We start from the raw sequence: 23,136 nt of genomic DNA on the forward strand, positions 1-23,136 counted from the left end.
ATAGTAGCTGAAGAGACATGCTCCGTTCTCATATTGACCTCAGTGAAAAACCAAGGACCTCAAAATTCAATCTTCATTTATTTATTCCACAATGACTCATTGAATGCCTATTATTTTCCAGGCATTTCTAGAGAAGGCAAATTAATACAGCCCAGGCACTCACATTGCTCATGTATTTCAAAAGCTATCTAGCTAATGTAGTGTATTTTGTGAAGTCCATTATACATATTGCTCACACATACACATACACACCCACACGCACACACACAGCCCCTTCCTTCCGATGCTCTTAGAGCAATTCTCGGTGCTTGTGTTCAGCTAGGATCCTCCATGGTGGACACAGGCACTGGTTCTGGGTGGCCCCCCCCGGGTGACCAGGACTCTGCTTTCTTAAGTGTTTCAGGCTGTGCTTCCCTGGATCGCACCTGCCCGAGCCCCACTGGTCCCTGACTTCATTCTTCCTTATTTTCTTCTCTTCTTCCAGTCCTTGTCTCCAGAGCCTCATTCCCTGGATACAATGATACAGCACAGAGAAGGAAGGAGTGAGGAAGGAAACCAGTATCCGGCCCCGAGAACGGGTCTTCTGAGCATAGAGGAAGGAGGCTGACAGACAGACCGTTCAGACAAGCATTCCTTTGAATATACACACTCTGGTAGATTTCGCCTGAAAAGTAATTCATTCATTTGGGAAATATTTATTGAACATCTCCCATGTGCCAGGCAGTGAACTAGGTTTTGGGACTACGGGGGTGAGAGAAACAATCGTCACACCTGCCCTCATAGCGCTTACGTTCTAGTGTGGGTGGGACGGGGCCGTGGCGATGGGAGTATCAACCAGCCCCGACGTGTAACATGATCATTGCTGAGCGGAAGGAGAGGGCTAAGACCTGACAACCCAGGGATGGGGCGGCAAAGTCGACAGCAGGTCTCTGAAGGGGAGAGAAGAGCAGTCAGGAGGCGGAACACCTTCAAGGTGAGGAAGTAGCACATGTGACGTCCCCGAGGCAGGAAGGAGCAGGGCTGCAGGTGGTGACCCAGGCTTTTGTCACAGGTGCAGGGAGTCCGGATCGTGTACGACCACGTAGACCATAGTCAAGGATGTCTTGAGGTGTGATATTTAGCTGAAAACAGCTGCCACCTGGGGAATGGACTGGGGGTGGGTTAGGGGGAGGGGCAAAATGAAAGCAGGGAATATTATCTACTTTGTATAACAATATCACCATTAACTTAGTGGCATAAGCAACACACATCTATGATCTCACAGTTCCTGTGGACCAGGAGTCCAGACACAGCCTAGTTGGAAGCCCCTACTTCAGGTCTCTCACAGGTTGTGACCAAGACGTTGGCTGGGTTGTGCTCTCACCTGAGCCTCGTAGAGGAAAGAATTCACTTCCAAGCTCACGTAGTTGTCGGCAGGACTCAATTCCTGCTGGTTGTAGGACTGAGGGCCTCACTTTCTTGCTGCCTGTTTGGTGGAGCCCACCCTCAGCTCCCACAGGCTTCCCACAGTCCTTTGCCATGTGGGGTTTCCCAACACAACCACATCCCACAGATGGTGGCCCTATAGCTGGGTCTTGAAGGATGAATAGGAGTTGTCTAGAGTAGAAGAACATTTCAGGCAAAGGGGAGACCATGAGTGAAGGCATAGAGGTATGAAAGCAGGTGGTTTTTCCATAGAGCCAACTGCTTATCCAAGAGCCATTTCTCCCTTCTTCCCTGACTATAAGCCTGGATCTGGTCCTATTCTTCACACCACATGGCCGTGCGCTCAGGGTGGAATCTCTCATCAGTCTTGGGGATTGAAGCTTGATTAATTTAAGCCAATAATGCTAATTTAATTCCTGGTAGTGCTCAGGAAATGTCATTAATGGCATTCTGGTCAATGAGATATGAGAGGGCAGTTTGCGAGGGGAGTCCTTTGGGGAAAGGTTTCCCTCCCTGATAAAAAGAATCGTTCAAGTAGAAATTTCTCTCTGTGGGCATAGGTGGGTGAGTATGTGACACCGAGGGCCACACAAGCCATCTTGGGCCCACACTGGAACTGACCTAAGGCCCAAGCCAACCCACTGGAAATTGCAGAGGAGAAAGATGGAGAACATTGGTGTCTTTGGTGACACCCCTGGGCTTCTAGAGTAGCCAGCCCTGCAGTTGCCCACCTTCAACTTCTTGTTAGATGATATAATCAACTTCCCATGGGTTAAGACACTTACAGCCAAAGCTTGAAAACAGCCTGTATGTTGTCCAGGGACCTGGCAGGAAACAGTGCCAGGCTCAGAAGCTGAGGCCAGCGGGAAGGTGTTCGTAGCCAGTGCTGTAAGGTTTGGCTTTCTCCTGTGCGGTTTGGTGAGATCTCAATAATTTAAGGGAGATAACAATTCTGTTTCTTGGTTGATCCTGGGTGAAGAATAGATTAGAAAATGGAGAGAATTGTGGCAGGAAGACCAGGTAGGAGATGGAAGCAGCTGTAGTCAAGAGACTGTGAGAACTGCAACTACAGAGGGTGCAGTGGACACCAAAAGGAAGAGCTGAGGAACCTTGTCGAGGCTGAACCTAGGGGATTTAATAAGCTTAAATGTCACGTTTCCCCAGGGGGAGCGACGGGTAGCTAACTGTCTGCCAGCCCAGACCATTCACCATTCTTGGAAAATACCATCCACATTCACACCTCAATACCTTTATTCCTGCAGTCTCTCTCCCATGGGAGTAAATTCCCATTCACATAATCCTACATGTAGCATTGCTGCTATGGGGAAATAAGATTCAGTTTACACCATTTGGACTTGCAGTACCTCGATCAGGAAAATAACCCCCAGGAGTGAGAACCACCTATACAAACTGCATTCAGGTGACCCTCCAAACCCTGCCACCCCTACCGCAACCCACGGGGGGTGTGTTAGGCGGAATTGCTTCCCATATATTGATTAAAAACTTGTCCAAAGAATATAAAGCCGCAGTTTCACATTGGATCTATTTCTTGAAGACACACTCTGGTAGATTTCGCCTGAAAAGTAATTCATTCATTTGGGAAATATTTATTGAACATCTCCCATGTGCCAGGCAGTGAACTAGGTTTTGGGACTACGGGGGTGAGAGAAACAATCGTCACACCTGCCCTCATAGCGCTTACGTTCTAGTGTGGGTGGGACGGGGCCGTGGCGATGGGAGCATCAACCAGCCCCGACGTGTAACATGATCATTGCTGAGCGGAAGGAGAGGGCTAAGACCTGACAACCCAGGGATGGGGTGGCAAAGTCGACAGCAGGTCTCTGAAGGGGAGAGAAGAGCAGTCAGGAGGGGGAACACCTTCAAGGTGAGGAAGTAGCACATGTGACGTCCCCGAGGCAGGAAGGAGCAGGGCTACAGGTGGTGACCCAGGCTTTTGTCACAGGTGCAGGGAGTCCGGATCGTGTACGACCACGTAGACCATAGTCAAGGATGTCTGGAGGTGTGATATTTAGCTGAAAACAGCTGCCACCTGGGGAATGGACTGGGGGTGGGTTAGGGGGAGGGGCAAAATGAAAGCAGGGAATATTATCTACTTTGTATAACAATATCACCATTAACTTAGTGGCATAAGCAACACACATCTATGATCTCACAGTTCCTGTGGACCAGGAGTCCAGACACAGCCTAGTTGGAAGCCCCTACTTCAGGTCTCTCACAGGTTGTGACCAAGACGTTGGCTGGGTTGTGCTCTCACCTGAGCCTCGTAGAGGAAAGAATTCACTTCCAAGCTCACGTAGTTGTCGGCAGGACTCAATTCCTGCTGGTTGTAGGACTGAGGGCCTCACTTTCTTGCTGCCTGTTTGGTGGAGCCCACCCTCAGCTCCCACAGGCTTCCCACAGTCCTTTGCCATGTGGGGTTTCCCAACACAACCACATCCCACAGATGGTGGCCCTATAGCTGGGTCTTGAAGGATGAATAGGAGTTGTCTAGAGTAGAAGAACATTTCAGGCAAAGGGGAGACCATGAGTGAAGGCATAGAGGTATGAAAGCAGGTGGTTTTTCCATAGAGCCAACTGCTTATCCAAGAGCCATTTCTCCCTTCTTCCCTGACTATAAGCCTGGATCTGGTCCTATTCTTCACACCACATGGCCGTGCGCTCAGGGTGGAATCTCTCATCAGTCTTGGGGATTGAAGCTTGATTAATTTAAGCCAATAATGCTAATTTAATTCCTGGTAGTGCTCAGGAAATGTCATTAATGGCATTCTGGTCAATGAGATATGAGAGGGCAGTTTGCGAGGGGAGTCCTTTGGGGAAAGGTTTCCCTCCCTGATAAAAAGAATCGTTCAAGTAGAAATTTCTCTCTGTGGGCATAGGTGGGTGAGTATGTGACACCGAGGGCCACACAAGCCATCTTGGGCCCACACTGGAACTGACCTAAGGCCCAAGCCAACCCACTGGAAATTGCAGAGGAGAAAGATGGAGAACATTGGTGTCTTTGGTGACACCCCTGGGCTTCTAGAGTAGCCAGCCCTGCAGTTGCCCACCTTCAACTTCTTGTTAGATGATATAATCAACTTCCCATGGGTTAAGACACTTACAGCCAAAGCTTGAAAACAGCCTGTATGTTGTCCAGGGACCTGGCAGGAAACAGTGCCAGGCTCAGAAGCTGAGGCCAGCGGGAAGGTGTTCGTAGCCAGTGCTGTAAGGTTTGGCTTTCTCCTGTGCGGTTTGGTGAGATCTCAATAATTTAAGGGAGATAACAATTCTGTTTCTTGGTTGATCCTGGGTGAAGAATAGATTAGAAAATGGAGAGAATTGTGGCAGGAAGACCAGGTAGGAGATGGATGCAGCTGTAGTCAAGAGACTGTGAGAACTGCAACTACAGAGGGTGCAGTGGACACCAAAAGGAAGAGCTGAGGAACCTTGTCGAGGCTGAACCTAGGGGATTTAATAAGCTTAAATGTCACGTTTCCCCAGGGGGAGCGACGGGTAGCTAACTGTCTGCCAGCCCAGACCATTCACCATTCTTGGAAAATACCATCCACATTCACACCTCAATGCCTTTATTCCTGCAGTCTCTCTCCCATGGGAGTAAATTCCCATTCACATAATCCTACATGTAGCATTGCTGCTATGGGGAAATAAGATTCAGTTTACACCATTTGGACTTGCAGTACCTCGATCAGGAAAATAACCCCCAGGAGTGAGAACCACCTATACAAACTGCATTCAGGTGACCCTCCAAACCCTGCCACCCCTACCGCAACCCACGGTGGGTGTGTTAGGCGGAATTGCTTCCCATATATTGCTTAAAAACTTGTCCAAAGAATATAAAGCCGCAGTTTCACATTGGATCTATTTCTTGAAGACAAAGGCTAAGCTTCATTGTCGGCTCAGAAATGCACTTAAAACAATGCTTCTTGTGTTTCCCTTCCCAGCACTTATATTTCTTGCTTTTTGTAAATTACAGAACTCGATAAGAAAGGGGGGCGGGTATGAAAGGGGAGCATCTACTTTCTTCATACTGAAAACCCGCTTAGAATGATTTTCCTCCTCGATAACAGCTTTCATAAATGTTATTTCACTTGGGGCATCTCAAATTAAGCTGAATCATCCCTGCCTGATGATGGAGAGAGGGCCTCCGGCTGGTTGTCACTCGTCCCCAGTATCCGGTGTCATGCTAGGTTCTCAGTGAGCTCCACTGAGTGATGGAAAAGAGAAACGAAGGAAGGAGTGGACAGCTCGTTCATGGCAGAACCGGGAGTGCACCTGGCCCAGGTGTTTTCAGCTGGATGACTTAGCTGGCTGTGAGGCAGGAGGACGGGCTCTCCCCTAACTCACCACTTTATAGAAGCTGGACCAGAGGAGGTGACCTCTACCCATCCTCGGCCCACATGAGGAAGGAGAGCAGAGACTTAAAGGGACACTTAGGTTCTCTGGTGATGCTGGAAATGACCAGAAAAATTACCACTGATGAGGCACAGGAGGGCAAAAGACGCTTCTGGAGCACCTGAGCCTTGACCCCCAGCGACCCCTACTGCCCTGGCCGTGAACTCTGAACACCAGGCTCCCAGGCTAACCCATGAGGACTCCGATCTGAAAACTCACAGTTGATTGGGTGTAAAAGGGATAAAGCAGACCACAGTTCCACAGCCCCTTCTATGAGCCTGCACCATTCGAGGGTGCCGCGTGGGGTGTGCGTTCCTGTGGACTGACGCTTCAAAGCGAACATTCATTCAGAAGCAAAAGGCGGGATGTTCGTTTCAGGTGTGTGACCTTGCCCAGAGCCTCCGTAGGTAAACTGAGGCAGGAGAAGGAGTGGGCCCTGGATCTCCATCCCTTACCCAGGATGGGAATAGGGGGAAACATCTCCTGGATGGTTTTGATAAATTTAGGTTAACCATTGAGCTACACCAGAGGTGGGCAAACTACAGCCTGCGGCAAAATCCAGCTGTCCTGTGCTTTTTGTTAGCACTCGAGCTAAGAATGGTTTTTACAGACCAACATTTGCAATCGACTTGATGATAGGGCACGCCGAAGCCCAGTTAAAGGAAATGTGGCCCTCCGCAAAAAAGGATTCCAGCCTTTTCATTAGTAGACCTGTATTACCAGAAAAACATATTTAATTATTGTCATTATATTTTGAATTTCATCAATTAAAACGTGTCTGAAAACTTGTTTTCTCTTGTTGTACAAGGACAAAATTCTCCATTTTGCCTCTGGGCCCACAAAGCCTAAACTATTTACAGTCTGATCCTTTACAGGAAAAGGTGGCTGACCCCTGGGCTAGATCCATCCCACGCCCCGTGTGGTCCAGGCAACAGCAGCCTTAGCAGCGCCAGCATCCCCCAGGGCGTGTTAGAGTCTCAGGCCCCACCCAGACCTCCGGCGGCAGAATCCACATTTTGACAGGTTCCCTGAGGGATTCGTGGGCACATCATATTTGTTCTGTTTCTTGGTTGATCCTGGGTGAAGAATAGATTAGAAAATGGAGAGAATTGTGGCAGGAAGACCAGGTAGGAGATGGATGCAGCTGTAGTCAAGAGACTGTGAGAACTGCAACTACAGAGGGTGCAGTGGACACCAAAAGGAAGAGCTGAGGAACCTTGTCGAGGCTGAACCTAGGGGATTTAATAAGCTTAAATGTCACGTTTCCCCAGGGGGAGCGACGGGTAGCTAACTGTCTGCCAGCCCAGACCATTCACCATTCTTGGAAAATACCATCCACATTCACACCTCAATGCCTTTATTCCTGCAGTCTCTCTCCCATGGGAGTAAATTCCCATTCACATAATCCTACATGTAGCATTGCTGCTATGGGGAAATAAGATTCAGTTTACACCATTTGGACTTGCAGTACCTCGATCAGGAAAATAACCCCCAGGAGTGAGAACCACCTATACAAACTGCATTCAGGTGACCCTCCAAACCCTGCCACCCCTACCGCAACCCACGGGGGGTGTGTTAGGCGGAATTGCTTCCCATATATTGATTAAAAACTTGTCCAAAGAATATAAAGCCGCAGTTTCACATTGGATCTATTTCTTGAAGACAAAGGCTAAGCTTCATTGTCGGCTCAGAAATGCACTTAAAACAATGCTTCTTGTGTTTCCCTTCCCAGCACTTATATTTCTTGCTTTTTGTAAATTACAGAACTCGATAAGAAAGGGGGGCGGGTATGAAAGGGGAGCATCTACTTTCTTCATACTGAAAACCCGCTTAGAATGATTTTCCTCCTCGATAACAGCTTTCATAAATGTTATTTCACTTGGGGCATCTCAAATTAAGCTGAATCATCCCTGCCTGATGATGGAGAGAGGGCCTCCGGCTGGTTGTCACTCGTCCCCAGTATCCGGTGTCATGCTAGGTTCTCAGTGAGCTCCACTGAGTGATGGAAAAGAGAAACGAAGGAAGGAGTGGACAGCTCGTTCATGGCAGAACCGGGAGTGCACCTGGCCCAGGTGTTTTCAGCTGGATGACTTAGCTGGCTGTGAGGCAGGAGGACGGGCTCTCCCCTAACTCACCACTTTATAGAAGCTGGACCAGAGGAGGTGACCTCTACCCATCCTCGGCCCACATGAGGAAGGAGAGCAGAGACTAAAGGGACACTTAGGTTCTCTGGTGATGCTGGAAATGACCAGAAAAATTACCACTGATGAGGCACAGGAGGGCAAAAGACGCTTCTGGAGCACCTGAGCCTTGACCCCCAGCGACCCCTACTGCCCTGGCCGTGAACTCTGAACACCAGGCTCCCAGGCTAACCCATGAGGACTCCGATCTGAAAACTCACAGTTGATTGGGTGTAAAAGGGATAAAGCAGACCACAGTTCCACAGCCCCTTCTATGAGCCTGCACCATTCGAGGGTGCCGCGTGGGGTGTGCGTTCCTGTGGACTGACGCTTCAAAGCAAACATTCATTCAGAAGCAAAAGGCAGGATGTTCGTTTCAGGTGTGTGACCTTGCCCAGAGCCTCCGTAGGTAAACTGAGGCAGGAGAAGGAGTGGGCCCTGGATCTCCATCCCTTACCCAGGATGGGAATAGGGGGAAACATCTCCTGGATGGTTTTGATAAATTTAGGTTAACCATTGAGCTACACCAGAGGTGGGCAAACTACAGGCTGCGGCAAAGTCCAGCTGTCCTGTGCTTTTCGTTAGCACTCGAGCTAAGAATGGTTTTTACAGACCAACGTTTGCAATCGACTTGATGATAGGGCACGCCGAAACCCAGTTAAAGGAAATGTGGCCCTCCGCAAAAAAGGATTCCAGCCTTTTCATTAGTAGACCTGTATTACCAGAAAAACATATTTAATTATTGTCATTATATTTTGAATTTCATCAATTAAAACGTGTCTGAAAACTTGTTTTCTCTTGTTGTACAAGGACAAAATTCTCCATTTTGCCTCTGGGCCCACAAAGCCTAAACTATTTACAGTCTGATCCTTTACAGGAAAAGGTGGCTGACCCCTGGGCTAGATCCATCCCACGCCCCGTGTGGTCCAGGCAGCAGCTGCCTTAGCAGCGCCAGCATCCCCCAGGGCGTGTTAGAGTCTCAGGCCCCACCCAGACCTCCCGCGGCAGAATCCACATTTTGACAGGTCCCCTGAGGGATTCGTGGGCGCATCATATTTGAGAAGCACTGCGCCGTCCACGTCCACGTAGGAGTCTCACAGGAGCTGTTGATAGTTTCATTAGGTTAAAGGCTCGGGATGGGGGTGGAGGCTGGGAATGGGCGCCGCCAGCCACTGTGGGCCCCAGAGTGGAGGCCAGGCCTCCGGCACTGGGTGTGCTGCTCCTACAGGAAATGCCCCGACGCTGGGCATCAAAAGCCCGGCAGGCAGGAGGCCTGGAGCCCAGGTCCTGAGCCTAAAATGCGATCTTGTACGCTCTCTGGGGCCTCAGTTTTCCCACCTGCATAATGAAGGGGTTTGAAGAGCTGACATCAGAAATCCAGTACGGTTTGATCATACGCCTTGTTTTTTGTTTGTCTGTTTCTTTTGTTTTTGTTCGGGATGGTTTGACAGGCTGATTAGTCCCACAAACATGGTAGGTGATGGGAAATATAGGACAAGAGCTAAAGCAGCTTCAAGGGGAGGCCAGTGTGGTGAGATGTTGGACTCATGATGGTTCATTTTACATAGAGCAGATTCCGTTATGCTTTCTAGTTATAGGTATTTCTTCGCATAATAGGAGAAAGTGCTTAGGAACCGGATTTAAGGGCACCCTGTATCACGGGGCCCCGGGTGGCTGGGCGGCTTTCTGCCCAACTCCATGCAGTCCGAACGCTGGGACGATAGCACAGTCACTAGTTCAGCTTATCTTAATCACCTTCTTGGTGGCCGGCATTTATGAGGCACCAGGGATGCAACTTTGAAACACATCGGATGCAATCCCTGCCCTCACGGGGCTTACATTCCAGCGGGAGAGACAAATATGAAGGGAAAAGTTATAAGCAAAAAGGGAAAAGGTGGATGGACGTTCCAGCCTCTAAGCAAGTGCCAAGCCTTTGTGTCGGGAGGGAGCCTGGCTCATTTGAGAAACCACCACCAGAGCCAGAATGGCTGAGGATGGAGTGTGGGAGACAGGGAGGAGGGGAAGATGGGTCTGGGAGCCAGATTGCAAGAGGGGTCAGGTCACGCAGGGCCTCCTGGGCTGGCAAAGCTTGCAGTGGAGGGGGCGTTCAGCAGGAAGAGGATGCGATTTATGGTCTAAAGAGACCATCGGCTGACACGTGAGATTGGCAAGGAGTAAGACTCTTCAATCACTTCATGACCTGGGCACTTTTGAAGAGTACAGGCTTGTTATTTTGTAGACTGTCTCAAATTTGGGTTTGTCTGATGTTTCCCCGCGATCAGATTTGATTACACATTTTTGCAAGAATACCATGGCAGTGATGTTATGTCCTTCTCAGGGCATGGCATCAGGGTGTGCATTCCTGGTGACGTCCACTTTGATCACCTGGCTGAGGTGGGGTCTGCCAGGTTTCTATGCTGTAAACTATGGAACTGGTATTTTCTCCGTTTAATTAATAAGGCTCTTGTGGGGAGATGCTTTGAGGTTATGCAGACATCCTGTGTTCCTTCCGGAGGCTCTAGGGGAGGATCTCTTTCCTGCCTTTTCCAGCTTCTAGAGGCTGCCCGCCTTCCTTGGCTCCTGGCCCCTTCCTCCATCTTCTAAGCTGGTGATGTAGCATCTTTTCTCTCTGACTCTGCTTTCCTCTGCTTCTGTTGTCACGTCACTCTCTTGCTATATATATGACCACCCTGCCTCCCTGTTCTAAGGACTCTTGGGATTACATTCAGTCCACTGGGATAACCCAAGATAAACTTGCCATCTCAGGATCCTTAAATTAATCACATCTGCAAAATCCCTTCTACCATGTAAGGTAATGTATTCATAGGTTTCAGAGATTAGGATTTGGACATCTTTGGGAGTTCATTATTCAGCCTACCACATCCATCAGTACTATCTTGGGCAGCTGCATTAGTTAGGATAAATGTTTGCTACTATAACAGAGGATGAAAACAAAAGTGGCTTAAACACAAGAGAGCTATTGAATTCTCGCTCACAGACAAGTCCAGACGTGCAGCTGAGGGCCGGGATGGCACCTCTGTAGCATCAGGGACCCAGGCTGCTTCTATCTTGCTGGTTTCTTGTCCTCACCACATAGCTTCTGTCTCATGATCAGAGATGGCTGCTTCAACTCCTACCATCGTGTCTGAATTCCAGACAGCGGGAAAATGGAAAGAAGATGAGAAGAAGCACTTTTTCTTCCTTTAAAGGCAAACCCATATTTGGCGCACACATCAAGTTCATTCATACCCTGGCAGTCCCCAGGCTGTGCCCAGCTGCAGGGAACTCTGGGAAACTCTTTAGCTGGAGCCATGTGGCTAGCTAAAATGATATTACTGAGGAATAAGGGGAAACAAGTAGCAGTCTTGTAGCCAAGAGAGACAAGAGGGCACAGTGATGCCTTTTGACTGATTTGATGGCCAAGAGAGGACAGACCAAGCCAGGGGGTGGGAGGTGCATGCTGCGACTTTGGCAGAAAGGCTCGAGGTTAACGCTGAGTCGGACAGACAGGTGGAAACAGTGATGAAATTCCCTGGAATGAACCTGCTGCAGCCATATTGATACCAGCTCAGCATGGAGAGTGGAAAGCACGTGCAGTTTAGAGACAAATAAAACTGGACTTGTACTTGGTCTCTTCTACTCCCCAGATGCGTAAACTTCTCTGGGTCTCAGTTTTTAATAAATCAAGTGGGAATAATAAAACTGACCTTGGGGCTGCCATGAGGATTCAGTGAAACGTCCTAGCCCAAGACCTGGCACACAGTAAGTGCTCAAACGACAGAGTTAATTGCATTGTCCACACACTCCTCTATGGCCGTGGGCCGTTACCAGCTATATCTCAGCTCTTAGAGACAGACAGACACACGTGATGGGGCCCTTTAAGCGGAAGGCCTTCGAGAGATGGTAGGCTGATTTGGTTCTATCTGTTATCCTCCTATAATTTTTGTGTTTGGAAATTCGTTAAGAATTCATTTTGATGAATCCCAAATGCAGGCACCATGAAAAACAATTAGCATTAATAGCGTAAAAGAAGGAGATCAATAAATAGATTCATTTTTAAACTGTAATAATTTATTTGCTTCCTGACTTTTGGGAAATACTGCATCTTCGGGTGACACGTCGACCATTAAATAGCCGAACCGCACTGATTTATGGAAGGAGGTGGATACACAGCACACAGACCCCGCTCCCGGGTTGGCGGCACCTGCGCACAACCAGCAACTGCGGAAAGGAAGGGGGCAGCCCTTTTGATGAGACAATGCAACTGGCCAAAATGTTCATCGGGCATTTCTCATCCTTACACGCTTCCCGAATGCAGCACAGCAGATGGGAAAAATTAGGAAACTGGTGCACCAAAGACGGGGAGGGAAAATCTGGCATCCATCAGACAACGAGCACGGGGAGGCGGGGGGAAGAAAGAGCTATTTGAAGATGAGCTGGTGAGGCCGTAGATACAACACGTGCCGCTGCGGTGTCCGCCCCGGAGCAGGAAGGCACAGGAGGGAAAGCCTGGGTGAAGAAACGGGAGGCAGCTCTAGAGTGAGAGGAAGGGAAGGGGCAAAAGAAGCGGGGGTCCTTCGGCGTGGAGGGGGAGAAGGGAAATAGCAACATCCCTCACTCACCACTTGCTGCTGCTTCATCCTTTCTCACGATTGCCAGTGAACGACAGTGACCTTTTACTCCTCGTACGTAAGAAGCTGGAGCGGGCGCTCAGAGCCGAAGGAGGCGAGGGTTTGCTTAGTGAAAAGGGGCAACGGGATTGAAGGCAAAACCCTGCTCTTCTGCAGCCTCCTGTGGGATGTCATGGGGCCAGCCGTGGGGAGAGGGTGTGCGGGCTCTGCCTGGGAGGACAGTAGTACCACTGGGGCTCGGGAGTCGGGACAGCCCGATGGCATTGCCCGTGATGCCTGAAGGCCACCTGCCAGGCTGCTGGCTGAGCGGGCAGCAGGGCCAAGAGCAGCCTGGTTTGGCAGGCGGCTGCAGATGGCCAGGCCTGGGGTGGGAGCCAACACAGGTTACATTTTAAGGTGATAGTCATCTCTGACCTTTGGGACGTCCTGGGCCACCGGTCATCCATCTTAGAGCCGCTGACCAGCAACCTCTGGGCTATTTTTACGGCCAGCAAACATTGCCCATTGATTGAATTGATTGAAATCTGCAGCTGGTTCGTGGAGAAAGGACAGGGCCTCACAGCCCAAATGTGCAGCTTCTCCCCTCCCCCCCGAAGGGTGTGTGGAAACAGGGCACACACAGAGACACACACACGCCAAACACGCACATACCCCGCAAACACGCACACATACGCACAACCACAAACACAGATCCACGCTCGCCGCAGTTTTTCCAGGCAGATTTCCTGGCACGGTGCTCATTTCCCGTCGAAAGTCAAAGGGGTCTTCAGACGAATTCAGCTGAGAAAAAGCAGAGGGTGTTTAGTTCAGGGGGAGTCCACACAAACGCACACAGAGATCTACCAAAATGCTCCATCAGGAGCTTGAAAGGTGAAAAAACAAGCAAACAAAACCTATCTGGGATAAAAAACACGCCTGGTGAATTTGCCATGTGGCAGCTGGGCTAGCTGGGCACCGTTTCCCATCACTCCCTTTCCCGCCTGGTTAGGGTGGAACCTGGGCGAGGTCGGCGGGCGCAAGGGAAGCAGCGGCCGCGTGCGCCCTGGCGGGTTGATGCAGGCTCACGTGCCCGGCAGGCAGGACCGCAGCCTCCCCGGGCCCGCCGCCCAGGGCCCGGGGCACAGCTCCAGGTGCACGGCCTCTTCCCCGGCACGGCAGCCAGCGAGGACGGAGGCTGCAGAGGGAGAGGACGACACAGTTCCCACCTGTTCTTCGTGGGTCATCATAATCCTCTCATCTTGTAGTCCCGCCCGCGGGTCCTGGGACTTCAAAGGCGCGGGACCCAACCCAGAAGAGCCTGACCACCCGCTACAGTGCTGTGAGGTCAAATCACAGGACCCTCTCCATCATGCCTAGTGGTTGCAATTCTTTGACTGAGCCCTGACCCAAAAACATATCGTAAAGGGAAGACACTGACACAGTCACAAGGCCTTTGCTCCAGGAAGTGACCACGGCTGTCGCACTTAACGTTTCAGACGCATCAGCCTTGATGACTTCCTGGGCCTCTGGTCTGGGGTCGGGGGAGGTCGCAGCCGCGCCAGGCGTGTGCAGGCCCCCGCCTCTGCCTGGACGGATGCGCCGCGGCTCTGAGCATCCTGCCTGCCTGCGGGACCGTTTTCACACCTCCCGTCCCCGAACCTCCCCCCCCACCCCCATTCCCTCACTCTCCAAGCACAGGAGTGATTCAGTTCCGGAATGCTGCTCCCCCCGAGGCGCTCTGGGGAGCCGGACAGTGGGTTTGGGGAGCGGCACCTCTTTTCTGACTCAGAACCCACGTGGGGTGACAAGCGTGGGAAAAGGAAAGGACCCAAGTGGGGTGAGGAGGGGGACCCCCCAGACCTCTGAGGTGAAGCCAGGATGGTGTGCAGGTTCCTGTGAGGGCTTCTGCTAGCAAGCGCCTTTCCTCTCCTCCCTCCTCTCTGTCCCCTGATTGGGGCGGGGGGGCGGGGGGGGGGGCGAGGCAGGGCGGGTCCAGCCTTGTCTAGATCTGCATCCCCGTGGGAATCAGCTGCACGGCTCTCAGAAATGCACCCCAGTAGGTCCCAGTAGGTCGCACACGCTACCCTTGGGTCCCTGGAAACGACTTTTCTGTAGGAGCCATTAGTTCTGGATTGGAGGGGAAAAAAGAATCCCTGGTGGCCCGTTGCCTCTTCCTCCAGTCCCAGCCCACTCCCCTCAGAGAGTGGAGGGCCCTCCCCCCGGGTGTGGGGGGGATGGGGCCTGGGGAGCCCTGTGGCTGGAGAGGTTGAGGCTGGGTGCTTGCGGGGCTCGGTGCTCCCAGCGGGCGGGGACACGGCGGCTGCAGGGTGAGCACCGCGGACTGGCGAGAAGCGCTCTCGGTTTAAGCCCTTGATCTAACGCCAGGCTGAAGACAGGCTGCCGGGGATCCGCTCCTGCAAACAGACGGAACAAAAAGCGAAACCAAAAGTATAAATAAATAAATAAATAAATAAAATCAAAACAGAGTTTCAAGGGAATTTCATTAGTGAGAGATAAGGCGAATTGGCAGCAGGGAGCCCGGGCCGCCTGGCACTGGGCAGGGACCTGAGGGCACAGCAAGCAAAGGCCCCAGAACCTGCTGGGGGTGGCGAGTGCTGCACTTCTCCGAGCCGCTCCACCCCAGGGCTCAGTCCTGCTGAGCGCACAGGCCACCCCCCTGCTCTCCTGGGTGCTGTTCTCCGACTCTGAGGTGACCGGGGGCTTAGGAGCAAAACCATAGATCCTTGGAGCTGGACCGCTTCAAATGTGGACCCTCGTTCAAATTCCAGCTCTACCCTTTCTAGTCATTGTGACCTGGGGCATTAGGCACCGCGGCTGCCCTCAATGTTCCTTTCTGTACAATGGGCAGTATAATATTATCTCCGTGGTGCTTGTGAGAAACAGCCACGCTGACGTGCTAAATACCCGCCCTGCCCTGCCTGCTGCAGGGCTTTTCACTACTGACAATTTGGGTGGATAATCCTTTGCTGTAATTGCCCGGTTGAGAGCCAGAGCCCTGCAGAGATGAGGCCCCGCAGTTCTCCACAGGGTGGACCAGGGGGCAGAAGGCACTGCCCTCAACAATCGCTCTCTCCTACAAGCTGGGGGCCTTGGACAAGCCCTCTGGTCTCTGTGGTCCTGTTCCTTCGCCTGTACAAAGGGGAAATAACATACCCGCCACAAGTCTCCTAGAATCACGGGCTGATCTCAATGTAACAGTATTTATAAGTCAAGTGTTATTTGAAGGTGAGGCACTGTCACCGTTGGAATGGGGACCCCAGAGGTCAGGGATTTTGTCTGGCCCGTTCACTGTCGCACGAGGAGCTTAGGAAATGGGCTCTGCCTGAGGGAGCGAATATTCTGTGTGCTGCCGGGGTCCGTGAGCTGAGCCGCGCCCCGCGGCTCCTTGCAGCAGTGAGAGTCGATAACATTGATTTATCGTGACCCTTTGACCCCTGCAGCAGGGCTGTCACTGGGAGGTTGGTCTCAAACTGGAGAGTGCACGAATCTGCTGGGGGCTTGTCAGCATGGAGAGCACCAGGCGTTGGGCCCAGGGGGCCCAGGAACCTGCATTTGGACAGGGTTCCCTTCGCAAGCAGACTCGGCCGCATTGCCACCTGCACTGTCACCACGTCCAGGGGAGCAGTGGTTTCCTTAGCCCTAGAGCAGAGGTCCTCAGCCCGTGGAGGCCCTATTAGAACAGTTAGCAGCTTTCTGGATCTGCCCTGTCTGTGGCTGCAGGGCGGCAGGATGATGCCCCCGGGGTATCTGCACGGGCCGGGATCAGGCACCCCAGTGGCTGAGCAGACCTCCCAGCAGGCTCAGCCCCCCACCTCTCCCAAGGGCTGATGGGCACCAGTGTGGAGACCCCCAGCCCCTCCCGCAGGAGACGGGGCACCCCGACTCTGCACCCAGGGCCCAGCGCCATCCATGGCCTCTGTGGGGCTGTTCTGTGCCCAGGATTTGCTTTCTGATTTGCTTCATTTTGTTGTCTTGGTTTTGAAAAAAAGCCGAAGGAGGCCCCAGGGTTCCGGAGTGTGGGCTCTGCTTTTGGAGGACACAAAGAGAGGGGCTTGAGTCTGAGACCCTCAGACATAAACTGGGACCTAATGGCCCTGCGCAGCCTCTGTTGTTCCTGCTCTGATCATCTCCGCGAGGCAGGCTTTCCTGGGGTGTAGTAGGTCCTCAATAAATTCTGTTTTAAATGAAGCAGAATTCTGGAAGCTTGTAAGCAATATCTCAGCTTCCCCCAAGGCCCCAGTTGTATGTAAATCCTCACTGCAGCTTTAAACCTGCCTGGAAGCCACCTCTGACAGATTCTAAAGCACTCCCGAGACTCAGAAAGTTCCCGAAGCTCTCCTGAGCCTCCTTAGTTCTGCTTCTTAAGCAGAAACCTACAAGCTCCATGAAAACACAGCATGATAACCTCAATTTAAGAATCCTACTTTTTTTTTTTTTTTTTTTTTTTTGCTATTCAAAAGCCTTAGTTAAGCTAATCAGGGTTCTTAATAGCTTCCTTGGTTACTGTTTTGCCACAAGACTTACCCAGGGCTTGGAACAGCTGGCTCTGGAGCCCGCGGGGCCGGGGGGTGGGGGGGCGGGGGCGGGCAAACTCCTCTGCAGCTTGACCCGGGACTTCCAAGCTGCCTCGGGGCTCTGGGGAGATGAGCCACGGGAGGGTGGAGGTACAAGCTTCAGACTCACTGTTTTCCAGGCACCAAGGGTCCCTAACTGGCCTTTCCTCCAACACCCTTTTCTGCATGAAACTGCTCCTTTTACAGAGAGGAACCTCTTCTTTTTGTCCTTTCTACTTTATCATGTTCTTTGCTCATCAGCATTTCCACACGTTCCTGAAGCTTCACAAAATACAGAGGGTAGAAAAAGAGGATTCTCGGCTGGGGTGGGCGGTTGCCCCGTCACTCTCTGGTTCCTGTCGTCTCCATGGCAAAATGGAAGGGGTTAACAATGTGGGTTTGGTCCTGAAACTTGGGGGACCCGGGTGGGAGTGCCTGGGGTTTCAGTAAGAAAGCTCTTCCTGCTTCTCAGTCCCCGCTCTGTGTCCACCTAGAAAAGTGAAAGGGCGGCGGTCTGGATCTCAAACCTCCTGCCCTGCAGGTAAAGACTTCTAGCTCCATGCCATGGACTTGGCCTTGGCTCTACGGGTGGACCTGGGAGTAAGATCGGGGAGTGTTAGCTGGAGGGACAGAGACAGGGATGGAGCAAGGTCCACAGGCAGCTGCCAGCCCTGGAGACAAGACCCAGCAAGCAGGGCCAGCGTCGGGAAGCACACAGAGACCCGGGCTGGGCCTGACACTGAATTTTTACAGGTGAGCCAACTTATAAAGCACAGTTAGATGTCCCCAGGTGGGGCAGGTGGCCCAGTTGGGCTGGGATGGCAGCCATCTGGGCCCTGTGGTGTGAAGGTGACTATGGAGTGAAAGCTGACTTAGGTGGGCATGCACCCACTTCCTGCCCATCTCAGATGGGAATGGCGCCCCACTCCTGCCTTTGAGAGCGGGGCTGAATTTAGCTTCTAACAACAGACGAAGCACCTCAGTGGAAACCCGGAAAAACTAAAGCAGGTGACATCTCCGAAATTAAACCTCAGGTGGCACGGCTGTAAAGACCTCTAGGTATCATCTCACTGGACGTCAAAAACCAAGGCACGTGGGGACCAGTGTCTTATCCATCACAACACAGCTGACTAGTAGCCTCGGGGCTCTTTCTCCTCCATCACCGTTCCTCAGCTCTACCAACCCCGGTGCCCACTTTACATGACAAATATCTTGTAATGACCTCTTACCTATCTTGATATTAAGTTTATAGATAATATAACTTCCCTATATACATAATAAAAAATCAATATAATGCCCTACATGTAATATAAGGGAGAAATAAAAGGGAAGTAATTCATAAAGAAGTAGTTCAATAAATAGATACACAGGCACACCTACACCCGAAGCCCATCACCATGAATGCCACGCTGGCTACAAATGTAGACTGATAGAAATATATTGTACTGGTGACAAATACTTTTAGTGTTGTTATTGATTATGTGATTTTCTGAAATGGTAAACAACTCTTGGTGAAATTGAATCTCCCCTTTTTAGGGGAATTTTAGCCCAAGTTCCTTAGAAAACAGTATTGGGCAGGGCTAAAGGGGAGATGCTTTCTTTAGGAAGTGCAATCCCAGGGCAGCGAGAATAAAAGATGGAAGGCCATACAGGATGATGTGTTCCTGGGTTAGCCACTTCTTCAGTCACACTGCAGGCTGAATGAGTATGCTCAGCCCCATAGGAAGTTTCCAGATGGACCAGATGGAGAAGCCACACTTCAGAGCAGCCCATCAGGAAAAGGAGAGGAGCGAGAATCTTCATGCCTCTTGGCCAAAGTTGGCTCCATGAGGAGTTAACTCTCCTGCCCCTCTGGGTTACATCCTCTGGCCCTCAAGGCGACTGTACCCTCTTGAGTGTGGCCTTTGGTCTGACTCCAGAAGCACCAGAAATATCCCGAGACCCTGGGCACGTGGGCACAGGGCTGGTTGGCCTCGGGTGTGGCACACAATGTCCTGCAGAGAGTCAGGTGGACCAGGACGCCGAGGGCCTGGGAGGTGGGTGCAGCCCAGAGAATCTGAGGAGGTAAATAAGCCGCGTCTGATACAGTAGAGTGATTGCATTCCTGCAGGGTCGGTGAATCTTAAAACCTTAAAAAAAAAAAAAATCACTTTGTGTTCGTGCTTTTTTCTTTCTTTTTTTTTTTTTTTTTGAGTTATGTTTCAGGCTCAGACAATGTCAATGTTTGGTGGAACACTTGAAAGTTATGTAGAACACAGGACAAGTATGTGTGGTTAGGTAGATTACAGGGAAACGACAGCTGATGTTTATAAGATCCAGGCATTGTTCTAGGGGCTTTGTCCAGATTAATTCACTGAACGTGCACAGCAACCTTAGGAAATGGGGACGATTATTGATGAGGAAACTCAGGCCATCCTCTTAGCTCCAGCAGCCCCAGCCTCATCACCTCACCGCCAGTCGTGCCTCCTGCTGATCACGTGCCAATCGAAGCTCTCCCGCAAATGCCACCTCCCTCCCGCACGGGAGCAGTAGGTTGTTCTCCATGGACCTGTTCTCTTCACAGACACACAGCCTGATAGGGTCACCGCTCTGAGCTCCAGGTTTTCTACGGGCAGGCAGGACCGGGGATGGGGTGGGGTGTGATGGGAGGGGCTGTGTAGTAAAGGGATGGATGAAGGAAGAAGAGTTTGGACCTACTGCGTGAAATCCATTTCAATACACTCCTATATAGCAAAGCAGGCTGGCCCACTGGCCCAAGTCGTTGCTGAAGATTTTCAGGAGTTTTAACTGCTGTCGCCCAGATTCTGGCGGGGTAACAGAAAAAAAAAACTTTTGAAAGAGAGAAACCCAAACCCAAAAGCAAAGCAAACTTCTGTGTCTGTCTTCTTACAGCTCGGGCATTGCTCTTTGTGGCCAGAAGCCAGCTGGGTGTCACCAGGCCCACGGAGCCCCTGGTGTGCCGGTTGGACCCCATCTGAATCTCAGTTTCCAGGGCGCCTTTGAAACACAGCCGCTGCCAGAAACGTCTGGTGACTGTGGCCGCGCAGAGCCTGAGGGGGCGGTTTCTCCCCGCAGAGCTTCTGACAGACATCTGCACCGGGAAATCTAGCCCCCAGCCTCCTGGCAGGTGGTCTCAGATCCACCAAGCCCCCCCAGGCATGGGGCGCCCAGGCCACCGGGGACAAGGGGTGGAGGGGAAGCTGGAATCCCCACAGCTAACTCGAGAGCGCTTCTTGGGTGGAGGGGAGCCCAGCTGTATCCTGGGGCCAAAGCTGCCTTCCGTTTTCTCCACCAGCCGAGATGACATCTGAGACTGTCAGCCTCTCACTCACTCCTGGGATAAACAACACAATAATAATGACAACGGCCAGGCCTCAGCAGGGCACCTCCTATGTCCCGGATACCGTTCTCAGCGCTTTATGTATGTTAACCCTGGCAACAACCCTGTGAGGTGTGTGCGTTCTTTATCAGCTACCCCCATTTTGCAGATGGGAGATCTAAGGCATGATAAGTTTAAGTGATTTGTCCAGGCTCCTGCCATCCAGTAAGTGTCTCCTGGGCTTATGTTTCTCACCACTGGCCCTGGTGCCCCTCTGCTGCAATCCAAAGCAACACAGAGCCCCGGGACTCCGCTCCTGCCTGGCCACCAGCTCCCCTGCCACCCAGAGCCGGGGACGCCCAGCAGGGCATAGGCAGCCCAGGATCGAAGATCGCAGCCCTCTTCAAGTTGAGCCTCCTTTCAGGAGGCGGCTTCCATGCTCCCTCTCCCTACACCCTGGCCGGGCAGACGCTGCTGCTAGATCCCTGAGTCTCTCTCCCCGGCTCGAGCCAGACTGAGTCTCCGTCACAGGGCGGAGGCCAGAGCGGTCTGATTCTTCAAAATCACCTTGGTCCCCGGGCTGACTCCTTCTCTTCTGTTCCACTCGGGTCCTTTCAGCCTCCTGCTCTACCTCATCCCTCATCCCGGGCCTGGGCCCTTCACCCTCTACCTAGGGGGCCCCCGCTCCTCTTCCTCTTCTGGGCCTGGAGCTTCCATGATGCTCCACCTCCGTGCGCCCGGCCCTGGAACAGCAGACCTCCTGGCCTGGAATTTCCTGGGCACTGGATGTACAAGGTCAGAGATGAGATGGTGGACATAGCTAAAAAGCCCCACTATTGGTTCTCTTATTACGATGAGCAGCTATTAAATTTCATGCCCGCTCACGAGAGTGTTCATACTCTAGAACAGGAAAAAAGAGAAGAGAAACAAAAACCAGCGTAAGGAGAGTTTCCATTTGGAATCAGCTAGGTCACCATTTATTTGCACTTGAAATTCTGGAGTCAAAGGAATTCCAGGCTTCGCTGGCGACACTGAGGCGCCCCGATCCTGTTCACGGAGCTGCGGGCGCCCTCGGGCTCGGGGGGATCGGGGACCCCTCCCCGGAGCCGGCTCAGGCCCAGGCCGAGCTGGGGGCCGGCGCACATGTGGTCCACCCCGAGCTGCCCCCAGACCCTCGCGCTCCGCGCACCACTGCCCAGGAGCCAAGCGCCCAGCGGCCCTTTGTCACCCGCTACCCAATGTGCATTCTCCAGTGGGCACAGCGGGGACCCTGCCACGAGGGCCTCTGCCGGCGAGCCAGGGCCGAGTGGGGGATTACGACGGGCCGGGCCTGCCTGCAGCGGCAGATGGTAGCGCTTAGCGCTGAACTGCTCTCGGGTGCTTTGAACATCTTGAAAAGATCTCTTTAGAAGTTAAACTTGGCTTGGGAGCGACAATATGGTTCAGTCTGTGGCTTTGAAAAGGCCTCGGGGTGGGGTGAGGGGCGGAGGCTGTTTCATGTGCCCCCGGCCTCGCTTTGGCTCTTGTTCACGGAGCCCTGTTTTTCACGTGTCCCGCGGCCACAGCAGCTCCCGAATTTCGACTCCATTGTCTGGGAGTCGTGTCTGCCCAGTCTCCTCTTCTGCCGGAAGGGCCAGGCTGGCTGTCCTGGGCCATCCTTCGAGGGCACGTTTAGATGCCCGGGGCAGCTGGACAGACCCACGTCCTCAGGATACCCAGCGAGGCCGGGGCTGTGTGTTGCTGGCGCCTCTAGTTCAACCCACGGGGGGTTTGCTGGGCATCCAAACAGGCCTTTGGGTCCCAAATCTTTTGGCACCAGCCAGGACCAACTTACAGCTTCTTGAATCCTGGAGCCAATTGCACTGGAATAATACCCTCCAAATCCCTATCCTAGGCTTGTCCTTTTTAACGAATCCTTTGAGGGACAAAGAGTTTGATCATCTCTGTGCTCAGACAATACCTCCCCTCCCACCCCACAATTTTCCTGTCCTCAATTTGGTCACTCTAAACTCTTTCCGGAAGGACTCAAGCCTTTCCCCAAGGAAGTCACCCAGGAGCATCTTAGGGGTGGGGGGAGAGAGGACTTTAAATTGGTGGGAAAGAAACGTGATCCCCAGCCGGCCTGGCCACCGCCGTCTGCAGCTAGAAGCAGGCTCCATTGACCATTCATGAGATGTCAGGTGGGCTGCAGATGGGAACACGGTGTTATTGATTTTTACTAGCCTGCTAAAATTGAAAGGAAAAAAAAGACTCGCCTTAAAAGCTCCCGGTTAAGCTTTGTTTCCTAAATGATGATTCCAGGGCTGCGAGTTTGTCAAAGGCAAATTTAAAATGTCAGGGCTGCTGGAGATATAATAAAATGAAATCTTCTTACAGCCATTAACTTCAGAGAGGAGGGGATCTCTGCTCAGGCTCGGGGGCCCCGGGGAGGGGAGAGAGCCTCACGGGGGAGGGAGGGCAGAAGCCCAAGGAACAAAACGGCAGCCCCTTTGATAAGATTGGAGGTGAATCTAAAGAAATGAATTCCAACCGCTCTAAACTGACACCAGTTCCCTGTTGAAGCAATGACAGGGGATGCGGTCAGGGCACCTGATGGGCCCCATCGAGGGCAGTGA

This window comes from Physeter macrocephalus, chromosome 19, assembly GCF_002837175.3.
Source record: "Physeter macrocephalus isolate SW-GA chromosome 19, ASM283717v5, whole genome shotgun sequence".
In the NCBI taxonomy this organism is placed as follows: domain Eukaryota; kingdom Metazoa; phylum Chordata; class Mammalia; order Artiodactyla; family Physeteridae; genus Physeter; species Physeter macrocephalus.